General features: G+C 47.5%; 17 non-coding genes across 17 annotated transcripts; all 17 read left to right on the top strand.

Annotated features, from left to right (window-relative positions):
- The first annotated feature begins 117 nt into the window (after positions 1–117).
- Positions 118–189, top strand: trnae-cuc. The gene has a single exon. It is a non-coding gene; the product is annotated as a tRNA-Glu (tRNA).
- Positions 190–693: 504 nt separating this feature from the next.
- trnae-cuc lies at positions 694–765 on the top strand. The gene has a single exon. It is a non-coding gene; the product is annotated as a tRNA-Glu (tRNA).
- A 1659-nt stretch (positions 766–2424) lies between these two features.
- On the top strand, positions 2425–2496 carry trnae-cuc. The gene has a single exon. It is a non-coding gene; the product is annotated as a tRNA-Glu (tRNA).
- A 504-nt stretch (positions 2497–3000) lies between these two features.
- trnae-cuc lies at positions 3001–3072 on the top strand. The gene has a single exon. It is a non-coding gene; the product is annotated as a tRNA-Glu (tRNA).
- A 505-nt stretch (positions 3073–3577) lies between these two features.
- On the top strand, positions 3578–3649 carry trnae-cuc. Its single transcript has one exon. It is a non-coding gene; the product is annotated as a tRNA-Glu (tRNA).
- A 504-nt stretch (positions 3650–4153) lies between these two features.
- On the top strand, positions 4154–4225 carry trnae-cuc. Its single transcript has one exon. It is a non-coding gene; the product is annotated as a tRNA-Glu (tRNA).
- A 1081-nt stretch (positions 4226–5306) lies between these two features.
- Positions 5307–5378, top strand: trnae-cuc. The gene has a single exon. It is a non-coding gene; the product is annotated as a tRNA-Glu (tRNA).
- A 505-nt stretch (positions 5379–5883) lies between these two features.
- trnae-cuc lies at positions 5884–5955 on the top strand. The gene has a single exon. It is a non-coding gene; the product is annotated as a tRNA-Glu (tRNA).
- A 505-nt stretch (positions 5956–6460) lies between these two features.
- trnae-cuc lies at positions 6461–6532 on the top strand. Its single transcript has one exon. It is a non-coding gene; the product is annotated as a tRNA-Glu (tRNA).
- Positions 6533–7037: 505 nt separating this feature from the next.
- Positions 7038–7109, top strand: trnae-cuc. The gene has a single exon. It is a non-coding gene; the product is annotated as a tRNA-Glu (tRNA).
- A 505-nt stretch (positions 7110–7614) lies between these two features.
- trnae-cuc lies at positions 7615–7686 on the top strand. The gene has a single exon. It is a non-coding gene; the product is annotated as a tRNA-Glu (tRNA).
- A 504-nt stretch (positions 7687–8190) lies between these two features.
- Positions 8191–8262, top strand: trnae-cuc. The gene has a single exon. It is a non-coding gene; the product is annotated as a tRNA-Glu (tRNA).
- A 505-nt stretch (positions 8263–8767) lies between these two features.
- On the top strand, positions 8768–8839 carry trnae-cuc. Its single transcript has one exon. It is a non-coding gene; the product is annotated as a tRNA-Glu (tRNA).
- Positions 8840–9920: 1081 nt separating this feature from the next.
- trnae-cuc lies at positions 9921–9992 on the top strand. The gene has a single exon. It is a non-coding gene; the product is annotated as a tRNA-Glu (tRNA).
- A 1082-nt stretch (positions 9993–11074) lies between these two features.
- Positions 11075–11146, top strand: trnae-cuc. The gene has a single exon. It is a non-coding gene; the product is annotated as a tRNA-Glu (tRNA).
- Positions 11147–11651: 505 nt separating this feature from the next.
- Positions 11652–11723, top strand: trnae-cuc. Its single transcript has one exon. It is a non-coding gene; the product is annotated as a tRNA-Glu (tRNA).
- Positions 11724–12805: 1082 nt separating this feature from the next.
- On the top strand, positions 12806–12877 carry trnae-cuc. The gene has a single exon. It is a non-coding gene; the product is annotated as a tRNA-Glu (tRNA).
- The last annotated feature ends 221 nt before the right edge of the window (positions 12878–13098 follow it).

The raw sequence follows: 13098 nt of genomic DNA, 5'->3' as shown, positions 1-13098 counted from the left end.
TGACACTCGGCTAGATTTGATTGGATAAACCGTTTTTGCAGCGAAGCCATCTCCCGCAGTCTGCCCCGCAGAGAGCAAGACGTCACGTCCACTCGTGCCAAAGGCAAACAGCATGTCTCCCTGGTGGTCTAGTGGTTAGGATTCGGCGCTCTCACCGCCGCGGCCCGGGTTCGATTCCCGGTCAGGGAATGCGGCTTTTGCCAGGCCTTGGTCTTGTCGCAGACAAAGAGATCACCAAAAAGCATCGCTTCCTTCGAGCCGGAGTCGAACCAGCGACCTAAGGATGGCCGGTTGTTCACCTACAGTCCTCCGCTCTACCAACTGAGCTATCGAAGGACCTGGCTCTGTTCTGGGACACGAAACCAGATGGACACCAGAGCCCTATGGAAAAGACCCTAAAAACACTGCAAAAAAATGAAATCTAACCAAGTGTTATTGATCTTATATGAAGATCAACACATGGATTTGGTAATGCTTTTTAAATGAAGTCAAATGATTTGGTGAGAAAGCACTAGGTAAGTGTCTTTATACTGAAAACAGTACCAGGTAGATTTTTTTTTTTTGATATAAGATTAATGACACTCGGCTAGATTTGATTGGATAAACCGTTTTTGCAGCGAAGCCATCTCCCGCAGTCTGCCCCGCAGAGAGCAAGACGTCACGTCCACTCGTGCCAAAGGCAAACAGCATGTCTCCCTGGTGGTCTAGTGGTTAGGATTCGGCGCTCTCACCGCCGCGGCCCGGGTTCGATTCCCGGTCAGGGAATGCGGCTTTTGCCAGGCCTTGGTCTTGTCGCAGACAAAGATATCACCAAAAAGCATCGCTTCCTTCGAGCCGGAGTCGAACCCGCGACCTAAGGATGGCCGGTTGTTCACCTACAGTCCTCCGCTCTACCAACTGAGCTATCGAAGGACCTGGCCCTGTTCTGGGACACGAAACCAGATGGACACCAGAGCCCTATGGAAAAGACCCTAAAAACACTGCAAAAAAATGAAATCTAACCAAGTGTTATTGATCTTATATGAAGATCAACACATGGATTTGGTAATGCTTTTTAAATGAAGTCAAATGATTTGATGAGAAAGCACTAGGTAAGTGTCTTTATACTGAAAACAGTACCAGGTAGATTTTTTTTTTTTTGATATAAGATTAATGACACTCGGCTAGATTTGATTGGATAAACCGTTTTTGCAGCGAAGCCATCTCCCGCAGTCTGCCCCGCAGAGAGCAAGACGTCACGTCCACTCGTGCCAAAGGCAAACAGCATGTCTCCCTGGTGGTCTAGTGGTTAGGATTCGGCGCTCTCACCGCCGCGGCCCGGGTTCGATTCCCGCTCAGGGAATGCGGCTTTTGCCAGGCCTTGGTCTTGTCGCAGACAAAGAGATCACCAAAAAGCATCGCTTCCTTCGAGCCGGAGTCGAACCAGCGACCTAAGGATGGCCGGTTGTTCACCTACAGTCCTCCACTCTACCAACTGAGCTATCGAAGGACCTGGCTCTGTTCTGGGACACGAAACCAGATGGACACCAGAGCCCTATGGAAAAGACCCTAAAAACACTGCAAAAAAATGAAATCTAACCAAGTGTTATTGATCTTATATGAAGATCAACACATGGATTTGGTAATGCTTTTTAAATGAAGTCAAATGATTTGATGAGAAAGCACTAGGTAAGTGTCTTTATACTGAAAACAGTACCAGGTAGATTTTTTTTTTTTTGATATAAGATTAATGACACTCGGCTAGATTTGATTGGATAAACCGTTTTTGCAGCGAAGCCATCTCCCGCAGTCTGCCCCGCAGAGAGCAAGACGTCACGTCCACTCGTGCCAAAGGCAAACAGCATGTCTCCCTGGTGGTCTAGTGGTTAGGATTCGGCACTCTCACCGCCGCGGCCCGGGTTCGATTCCCGGTCAGGGAATGCGGCTTTTGCCAGGCCTTGGTCTTGTCGCAGACAAAGAGATCACCAAAAAGCATCGCTTCCTTCGAGCCGGAGTCGAACCCGCGACCTAAGGATGGCCGGTTGTTCACCTACAGTCCTCCGCTCTACCAACTGAGCTATCGAAGGACCTGGCTCTGTTCTGGGACACGAAACCAGATGGACACCAGAGCCCTATGGAAAAGACCCTAAAAACACTGCAAAAAAATGAAATCTAACCAAGTGTTATTGATCTTATATGAAGATCAACACATGGATTTGGTAATGCTTTTTAAATGAAGTCAAATGATTTGATGAGAAAGCACTAGGTAAGTGTCTTTATACTGAAAACAGTACCAGGTAGATTTTTTTTTTTTTGATATAAGATTAATGACACTCGGCTAGATTTGATTGGATAAACCGTTTTTGCAGCGAAGCCATCTCCCGCAGTCTGCCCCGCAGAGAGCAAGACGTCACGTCCACTCGTGCCAAAGGCAAACAGCATGTCTCCCTGGTGGTCTAGTGGTTAGGATTCGGCGCTCTCACCGCCGCGGCCCGGGTTCGATTCCCGGTCAGGGAATGCGGCTTTTGCCAGGCCTTGGTCTTGTCGCAGACAAAGAGATCACCAAAAAGCATCGCTTCCTTCGAGCCGGAGTCGAACCAGCGACCTAAGGATGGCCGGTTGTTCACCTACAGTCCTCCGCTCTACCAACTGAGCTATCGAAGGACCTGGCTCTGTTCTGGGACACGAAACCAGATGGACACCAGAGCCCTATGGAAAAGACCCTAAAAACACTGCAAAAAAATGAAATCTAACCAAGTGTTATTGATCTTATATGAAGATCAACACATGGATTTGGTAATGCTTTTTAAATGAAGTCAAATGATTTGGTGAGAAAGCACTAGGTAAGTGTCTTTATACTGAAAACAGTACCAGGTAGATTTTTTTTTTTTGATATAAGATTAATGACACTCGGCTAGATTTGATTGGATAAACCGTTTTTGCAGCGAAGCCATCTCCCGCAGTCTGCCCCGCAGAGAGCAAGACGTCACGTCCACTCGTGCCAAAGGCAAACAGCATGTCTCCCTGGTGGTCTAGTGGTTAGGATTCGGCGCTCTCACCGCCGCGGCCCGGGTTCGATTCCCGGTCAGGGAATGCGGCTTTTGCCAGGCCTTGGTCTTGTCGCAGACAAAGATATCACCAAAAAGCATCGCTTCCTTCGAGCCGGAGTCGAACCCGCGACCTAAGGATGGCCGGTTGTTCACCTACAGTCCTCCGCTCTACCAACTGAGCTATCGAAGGACCTGGCCCTGTTCTGGGACACGAAACCAGATGGACACCAGAGCCCTATGGAAAAGACCCTAAAAACACTGCAAAAAAATGAAATCTAACCAAGTGTTATTGATCTTATATGAAGATCAACACATGGATTTGGTAATGCTTTTTAAATGAAGTCAAATGATTTGATGAGAAAGCACTAGGTAAGTGTCTTTATACTGAAAACAGTACCAGGTAGATTTTTTTTTTTTTGATATAAGATTAATGACACTCGGCTAGATTTGATTGGATAAACCGTTTTTGCAGCGAAGCCATCTCCCGCAGTCTGCCCCGCAGAGAGCAAGACGTCACGTCCACTCGTGCCAAAGGCAAACAGCATGTCTCCCTGGTGGTCTAGTGGTTAGGATTCGGCGCTCTCACCGCCGCGGCCCGGGTTCGATTCCCGGTCAGGGAATGCGGCTTTTGCCAGGCCTTGGTCTTGTCGCAGACAAAGAGATCACCAAAAAGCATCGCTTCCTTCGAGCCGGAGTCGAACCAGCGACCTAAGGATGGCCGGTTGTTCACCTACAGTCCTCCGCTCTACCAACTGAGCTATCGAAGGACCTGGCTCTGTTCTGGGACACGAAACCAGATGGACACCAGAGCCCTATGGAAAAGACCCTAAAAACACTGCAAAAAAATGAAATCTAACCAAGTGTTATTGATCTTATATGAAGATCAACACATGGATTTGGTAATGCTTTTTAAATGAAGTCAAATGATTTGGTGAGAAAGCACTAGGTAAGTGTCTTTATACTGAAAACAGTACCAGGTAGATTTTTTTTTTTTGATATAAGATTAATGACACTCGGCTAGATTTGATTGGATAAACCGTTTTTGCAGCGAAGCCATCTCCCGCAGTCTGCCCCGCAGAGAGCAAGACGTCACGTCCACTCGTGCCAAAGGCAAACAGCATGTCTCCCTGGTGGTCTAGTGGTTAGGATTCGGCGCTCTCACCGCCGCGGCCCGGGTTCGATTCCCGGTCAGGGAATGCGGCTTTTGCCAGGCCTTGGTCTTGTCGCAGACAAAGAGATCACCAAAAAGCATCGCTTCCTTCGAGCCGGAGTCGAACCAGCGACCTAAGGATGGTCGGTTGTTCACCTACAGTCCTCCGCTCTACCAACTGAGCTATCGAAGGACCTGGCTCTGTTCTGGGACACGAAACCAGATGGACACCAGAGCCCTATGGAAAAGACCCTAAAAACACTGCAAAAAAATGAAATCTAACCAAGTGTTATTGATCTTATATGAAGATCAACACATGGATTTGGTAATGCTTTTTAAATGAAGTCAAATGATTTGATGAGAAAGCACTAGGTAAGTGTCTTTATACTGAAAACAGTACCAGGTAGATTTTTTTTTTTTTGATATAAGATTAATGACACTCGGCTAGATTTGATTGGATAAACCGTTTTTGCAGCGAAGCCATCTCCCGCAGTCTGCCCCGCAGAGAGCAAGACGTCACGTCCACTCGTGCCAAAGGCAAACAGCATGTCTCCCTGGTGGTCTAGTGGTTAGGATTCGGCGCTCTCACCGCCGCGGCCCGGGTTCGATTCCCGGTCAGGTAATGCGGCTTTTGCCAGGCCTTGGTCTTGTCGCAGACAAAGAGATCACCAAAAAGCATCGCTTCCTTCGAGCCGGAGTCGAACCAGCGACCTAAGGATGGCCGGTTGTTCACCTACAGTCCTCCGCTCTACCAACTGAGCTATCGAAGGACCTGGCTCTGTTCTGGGACACGAAACCAGATGGACACCAGAGCCCTATGGAAAAGACCCTAAAAACACTGCAAAAAAATGAAATCTAACCAAGTGTTATTGATCTTATATGAAGATCAACACATGGATTTGGTAATGCTTTTTAAATGAAGTCAAATGATTTGGTGAGAAAGCACTAGGTAAGTGTCTTTATACTGAAAACAGTACCAGGTAGATTTTTTTTTTTTTATATAAAATTAATGACACTCGGCTAGATTTGATTGGATAAACCGTTTTTGCAGCGAAGCCATCTCCTGCAGTCTGCCCCGCAGAGAGCAAGACGTCACGTCCACTCGTGCCAAAGGCAAACAGCATGTCTCCCTGGTGGTCTAGTGGTTAGGATTCGGCGCTCTCACCGCCGCGGCCCGGGTTCGATTCCCGGTCAGGGAATGCGGCTTTTGCCAGGCCTTGGTCTTGTCGCAGACAAAGAGATCACCAAAAAGCATCGCTTCCTTCGAGCCGGAGTCGAACCAGCGACCTAAGGATGGCCGGTTGTTCACCTACAGTCCTCCGCTCTACCAACTGAGCTATCGAAGGACCTGGCTCTGTTCTGGGACACGAAACCAGATGGACACCAGAGCCCTATGGAAAAGACCCTAAAAACACTGCAAAAAAATGAAATCTAACCAAGTGTTATTGATCTTATATGAAGATCAACACATGGATTTGGTAATGCTTTTTAAATGAAGTCAAATGATTTGATGAGAAAGCACTAGGTAAGTGTCTTTATACTGAAAACAGTACCAGGTAGATTTTTTTTTTTTTGATATAAGATTAATGACACTCGGCTAGATTTGATTGGATAAACCGTTTTTGCAGCGAAGCCATCTCCCGCAGTCTGCCCCGCAGAGAGCAAGACGTCACGTCCACTCGTGCCAAAGGCAAACAGCATGTCTCCCTGGTGGTCTAGTGGTTAGGATTCGGCGCTCTCACCGCCGCGGCCCGGGTTCGATTCCCGGTCAGGGAATGCGGCTTTTGCCAGGCCTTGGTCTTGGCGCAGACAAAGAGATCACCAAAAAGCATCGCTTCCTTCGAGCCGGAGTCGAACCAGCGACATAAGGATGGCCGGTTGTTCACCTACAGTCCTCCGCTCTACCAACTGAGCTATTGAAGGACCTGGCTCTGTTCTGGGCCACGAAACCAGATGGACACCAGAGCCCTATGGAAAAGACCCTAAAAACACTGCAAAAAAATGAAATCTAACCAAGTGTTATTGATCTTATATGAAGATCAACACATGGATTTGGTAATGCTTTTTAAATGAAGTCAAATGATTTGATGAGAAAGCACTAGGTAAGTGTCTTTATACTGAAAACAGTACCAGGTAGATTTTTTTTTTTTTGATATAAGATTAATGACACTCGGCTAGATTTGATTGGATAAACCGTTTTTGCAGCGAAGCCATCTCCCGCAGTCTGCCCCGCAGAGAGCAAGACGTCACGTCCACTCGTGCCAAAGGCAAACAGCATGTCTCCCTGGTGGTCTAGTGGTTAGGATTCGGCGCTCTCACCGCCGCGGCCCGGGTTCGATTCCCGGTCAGGGAATGCGGCTTTTGCCAGGCCTTGGTCTTGTCGCAGACAAAGATATCACCAAAAAGCATCGCTTCCTTCGAGCCGGAGTCGAACCAGCGACCTAAGGATGGCCGGTTGTTCACCTACAGTCCTCCGCTCTACCAACTGAGCTATCGAAGGACCTGGCTCTGTTCTGGGACACGAAACCAGATGGACACCAGAGCCCTATGGAAAAGACCCTAAAAACACTGGAAAAAAATGAAATCTAACCAAGTGTTATTGATCTTATATGAAGATCAACACATGGATTTGGTAATGCTTTTTAAATGAAGTCAAATGATTTGATGAGAAAGCACTAGGTAAGTGTCTTTATACTGAAAACAGTACCAGGTAGATTTTTTTTTTTTTGATATAAGATTAATGACACTCGGCTAGATTTGATTGGATAAACCGTTTTTGCAGCGAAGCCATCTCCCGCAGTCTGCCCCGCAGAGAGCAAGACGTCACGTCCACTCGTGCCAAAGGCAAACAGCATGTCTCCCTGGTGGTCTAGTGGTTAGGATTCGGCGCTCTCACCGCCGCGGCCCGGGTTCGATTCCCGGTCAGGGAATGCGGCTTTTGCCAGGCCTTGGTCTTGTCGCAGACAAAGAGATCACCAAAAAGCATCGCTTCCTTCGAGCCGGAGTCGAACCAGCGACCTAAGGATGGCCGGTTGTTCACCTACAGTCCTCCGCTCTACCAACTGAGCTATCGAAGGACCTGGCTCTGTTCTGGGACACGAAACCAGATGGACACCAGAGCCCTATGGAAAAGACCCTAAAAACACTGCAAAAAAATGAAATCTAACCAAGTGTTATTGATCTTATATGAAGATCAACACATGGATTTGGTAATGCTTTTTAAATGAAGTCAAATGATTTGGTGAGAAAGCACTAGGTAAGTGTCTTTATACTGAAAACAGTACCAGGTAGATTTTTTTTTTTTTGATATAAGATTAATGACACTCGGCTAGATTTGATTGGATAAACCGTTTTTGCAGCGAAGCCATCTCCCGCAGTCTGCCCCGCAGAGAGCAAGACGTCACGTCCACTCGTGCCAAAGGCAAACAGCATGTCTCCCTGGTGGTCTAGTGGTTAGGATTCGGCGCTCTCACCGCCGCGGCCCGGGTTCGATTCCCGGTCAGGGAATGCGGCTTTTGCCAGGCCTTGGTCTTGTCGCAGACAAAGAGATCACCAAAAAGCATCGCTTCCTTCGAGCCGGAGTCGAACCAGCAACCTAAGGATGGCCGGTTGTTCACCTACAGTCCTCCGCTCTACCAACTGAGCTATCGAAGGACCTGGCTCTGTTCTGGGACACGAAACCAGATGGACACCAGAGCCCTATGGAAAAGACCCTAAAAACACTGCAAAAAAATGAAATCTAACCAAGTGTTATTGATCTTATATGAAGATCAACACATGGATTTGGTAATGCTTTTTAAATGAAGTCAAATGATTTGGTGAGAAAGCACTAGGTAAGTGTCTTTATACTGAAAACAGTACCAGGTAGATTTTTTTTTTTTGATATAAGATTAATGACACTCGGCTAGATTTGATTGGATAAACCGTTTTTGCAGCGAAGCCATCTCCCGCAGTCTGCCCCGCAGAGAGCAAGACGTCACGTCCACTCGTGCCAAAGGCAAACAGCATGTCTCCCTGGTGGTCTAGTGGTTAGGATTCGGCGCTCTCACCGCCGCGGCCCGGGTTCGATTCCCGGTCAGGGAATGCGGCTTTTGCCAGGCCTTGGTCTTGTCGCAGACAAAGAGATCACCAAAAAGCATCGCTTCCTTCGAGCCGGAGTCGAACCAGCGACCTAAGGATGGCCGGTTGTTCACCTACAGTCCTCCGCTCTACCAACTGAGCTATCGAAGGACCTGGCTCTGTTCTGGGACACGAAACCAGATGGACACCAGAGCCCTATGGAAAAGACCCTAAAAACACTGGAAAAAAATGAAATCTAACCAAGTGTTATTGATCTTATATGAAGATCAACACATGGATTTGGTAATGCTTTTTAAATGAAGTCAAATGATTTGATGAGAAAGCACTAGGTAAGTGTCTTTATACTGAAAACAGTACCAGGTAGATTTTTTTTTTTTTGATATAAGATTAATGACACTCGGCTAGATTTGATTGGATAAACCGTTTTTGCAGCGAAGCCATCTCCCGCAGTCTGCCCCGCAGAGAGCAAGACGTCACGTCCACTCGTGCCAAAGGCAAACAGCATGTCTCCCTGGTGGTCTAGTGGTTAGGATTCGGCGCTCTCACCGCCGCGGCCCGGGTTCGATTCCCGGTCAGGGAATGCGGCTTTTGCCAGGCCTTGGTCTTGTCGCAGACAAAGAGATCACCAAAAAGCATCGCTTCCTTCGAGCCGGAGTCGAACCAGCGACCTAAGGATGGCCGGTTGTTCACCTACAGTCCTCCGCTCTACCAACTGAGCTATCGAAGGACCTGGCTCTGTTCTGGGACACGAAACCAGATGGACACCAGAGCCCTATGGAAAAGACCCTAAAAACACTGCAAAAGAATGAAATCTAACCAAGTGTTATTGATCTTATATGAAGATCAACACATGGATTTGGTAATGCTTTTTAAATGAAGTCAAATGATTTGGTGAGAAAGCACTAGGTAAGTGTCTTTATACTGAAAACAGTACCAGGTAGATTTTTTTTTTTTGATATAAGATTAATGACACTCGGCTAGATTTGATTGGATAAACCGTTTTTGCAGCGAAGCCATCTCCCGCAGTCTGCCCCGCAGAGAGCAAGACGTCACGTCCACTCGTGCCAAAGGCAAACAGCATGTCTCCCTGGTGGTCTAGTGGTTAGGATTCGGCGCTCTCACCGCCGCGGTCCGGGTTCGATTCCCGGTCAGGGAATGCGGCTTTTGCCAGGCCTTGGTCTTGTCGCAGACAAAGATATCACCAAAAAGCATCGCTTCCTTCGAGCCGGAGTCGAACCCGCGACCTAAGGATGGCCGGTTGTTCACCTACAGTCCTCCGCTCTACCAACTGAGCTATCGAAGGACCTGGCCCTGTTCTGGGACACGAAACCAGATGGACATCAGAGCCCTATGGAAAAGACCCTAAAAACACTGCAAAAAAATGAAATCTAACCAAGTGTTATTGATCTTATATGAAGATCAACACATGGATTTGGTAATGCTTTTTAAATGAAGTCAAATGATTTGATGAGAAAGCACTAGGTAAGTGTCTTTATACTGAAAACAGTACCAGGTAGATTTTTTTTTTTTTGATATAAGATTAATGACACTCGGCTAGATTTGATTGGATAAACCGTTTTTGCAGCGAAGCCATCTCCCGCAGTCTGCCCCGCAGAGAGCAAGACGTCACGTCCACTCGTGCCAAAGGCAAACAGCATGTTTCCCTGGTGGTCTAGTGGTTAGGATTCGGCGCTCTCACCGCCGCGGCCCGGGTTCGATTCCCGGTCAGGGAATGCGGCTTTTGCCAGGCCTTGGTCTTGTCGCAGACAAAGAGATCACCAAAAAGCATCGCTTCCTTCGAGCCGGAGTCGAACCAGCGACCTAAGGATGGCCGGTTGTTCACCTACAGTCCTCCGCTCTACCAACTGAGCTATCGAAGGACCTGGCTCTGTTCTGGGACACGAAACCAGATGGACACCAGAGCCCTATGGAAAAGACCCTAAAAACACTGCAAAAAAATGACATCTAACCAAGTGTTATTGATCTTATATGAAGATCAACACATGGATTTGGTAATGCTTTTTAAATGAAGTCAAATGATTTGATGAGAAAGCACTAGGTAAGTGTCTTTATACTGAAAACAGTACCAGGTAAATTTTTTTTTTTTTGATATAAGATTAATGACACTCGTCTAGATTTGATTGGATAAACCGTTTTTGCAGCGAAGCCATCTCCCGCAGTCTGCCCCGCAGAGAGCAAGACGTCACGTCCACTCGTGCCAAAGGCAAACAGCATGTCTCCCTGGTGGTCTAGTGGTTAGGATTCGGCGCTCTCACCGCCGCGGCCCGTGTTCGATTCCCGCTCAGGGAATGCGGCTTTTGCCAGGCCTTGGTCTTGTCGCAGACAAAGATATCACCAAAAAGCATCGCTTCCTTCGAGCCGGAGTCGAACCAGCGACCTAAGGATGGCCGGTTGTTCACCTACAGTCCTCCGCTCTACCAACTGAGCTATCGAAGGACCTGGCTCTGTTCTGGGACACGAAACCAGAATGACACCAGATCCCTATGGAAAAGACCCTAAAAACACTGGAAAAAAATGAAATCTAACCAAGTGTTATTGATCTTATATGAAGATCAACACATGGATTTGGTAATGCTTTTTAAATGAAGTCAAATGATTTGATGAGAAAGCACTAGGTAAGTGTCTTTATACTGAAAACAGTACCAGGTAGATTTTTTTTTTTTTGATATAAGATTAATGACACTCGGCTAGATTTGATTGGATAAACCGTTTTTGCAGCGAAGCCATCTCCCGCAGTCTGCCCCGCAGAGAGCAAGACGTCACGTCCACTCGTGCCAAAGGCAAACAGCATGTCTCCCTGGTGGTCTAGTGGTTAGGATTCGGCGCTCTCACCGCCGCGGCCCGGGTTCGATTCCCGGTCAGGGAATGCGGCTTTTGCCAGGCCTTGGTCTTGTCGCAGACAAAGAGATCACCAAAAAGCATCGCTTCCTTCGAGCCGGAGTCGAACCCGGAACCTAAGGATGGCCGGTTGTTCACCTACAGTCCTCCGCTCTACCAACTGAGCTATCGAAGGACCTGGCCCTGTTCTGGGACACGAAACCAGATGGACACCAGAGCCCTATGGAAAAGACCCTAAAAACACTGCAAAAAAATGAAATCTAACCAAGTGTTATTGATCTTATATGAAGATCAACACATGGATTTGGTAATGCTTTTTAAATGAAGTCAAATGATTTGATGAGAAAGCACTAGGTAAGTGTCTTTATACTGAAAACAGTACCAGGTAGATTTTTTTTTTTTTGATATAAGATTAATTACACTCGGCTAGATTTGATTGGATAAACCGTTTTTGCAGCGAAGCCATCTCCCGCAGTCTGCCCCGCAGAGAGCAAGACGTCACGTCCACTCGTGCCAAAGGCAAACAGCATGTCTCCCTGGTGGTCTAGTGGTTAGGATTCGGCGCTCTCACCGCCGCGGCCCGGGTTCGATTCCCGGTCAGGGAATGCGGCTTTTGCCAGGCCTTGGTCTTGTCGCAGACAAAGAGATCACCAAAAAGCATCGCTTCCTTCGAGCCGGAGTCGAACCAGCGACCTAAGGATGGCCGGTTGTTCACCTACAGTCCTCCGCTCTACCAACTGAGCTATCGAAGGACCTGGCTCTGTTCTGGGACACGAAACCAGATGGACACCAGAGCCCTATGGAAAAGACCCTAAAAACACTGCAAAAGAATGAAATCTAACCAAGTGTTATTGATCTTATATGAAGATCAACACATGGATTTGGTAATGCTTTTTAAATGAAGTCAAATGATTTGGTGAGAAAGCACTAGGTAAGTGTCTTTATACTGAAAACAGTACCAGGTAGATTTTTTTTTTTTTGATATAAGATTAATGACACTCGTCTAGATTTGATTGGATAAACCGTTTTTGCAGCGAAGCCATCTCCCGCAGTCTGCCCCGCAGAGAGCAAGACGTCACGTCCACTCGTGCCAAAGGCAAACAGCATGTCTCCCTGGTGGTCTAGTGGTTAGGATTCGGCGCTCTCACCGCCGCGGCCCGTGTTCGATTCCCGCTCAGGGAATGCGGCTTTTGCCAGGCCTTGGTCTTGTCGCAGACAAAGATATCACCAAAAAGCATCGCTTCCTTCGAGCCGGAGTCGAACCAGCGACCTAAGGATGGCCGGTTGTTCACCTACAGTCCTCCGCTCTACCAACTGAGCTATCGAAGGACCTGGCTCTGTTCTGGGACACGAAACCAGAATGACACCAGATCCCTATGGAAAAGACCCTAAAAACACTGGAAAAAAATGAAATCTAACCAAGTGTTATTGATCTTATATGAAGATCAACACATGGATTTGGTAATGCTTTTTAAATGAAGTCAAATGATTTGATGAGAAAGCACTAGGTAAGTGTCTTTATACTGAAAACAGTACCAGGTAGATTTTTTTTTTTTTGATATAAGATTAATGACACTCGGCTAGATTTGATTGGATAAACCGTTTTTGCAGCGAAGCCATCTCCCGCAGTCTGCCCCGCAGAGAGCAAGACGTCACGTCCACTCGTGCCAAAGGCAAACAGCATGTCTCCCTGGTGGTCTAGTGGTTAGGATTCGGCGCTCTCACCGCCGCGGCCCGGGTTCGATTCCCGGTCAGGGAATGCGGCTTTTGCCAGGCCTTGGTCTTGTCGCAGACAAAGAGATCACCAAAAAGCATCGCTTCCTTCGAGCCGGAGTCGAACCCGGAACCTAAGGATGGCCGGTTGTTCACCTACAGTCCTCCGCTCTACCAACTGAGCTATCGAAGGACCTGGCCCTGTTCTGGGACACGAAACCAGATGGACACCAGAGCCCTATGGAAAAGACCCTAAAAACACTGCAA

This window comes from Alosa sapidissima, chromosome 10 (genome assembly GCF_018492685.1).
Source record: "Alosa sapidissima isolate fAloSap1 chromosome 10, fAloSap1.pri, whole genome shotgun sequence".
Lineage (NCBI taxonomy): Eukaryota > Metazoa > Chordata > Actinopteri > Clupeiformes > Clupeidae > Alosa > Alosa sapidissima.
This window is presented reverse-complemented; position numbering and strand designations above follow the sequence as displayed.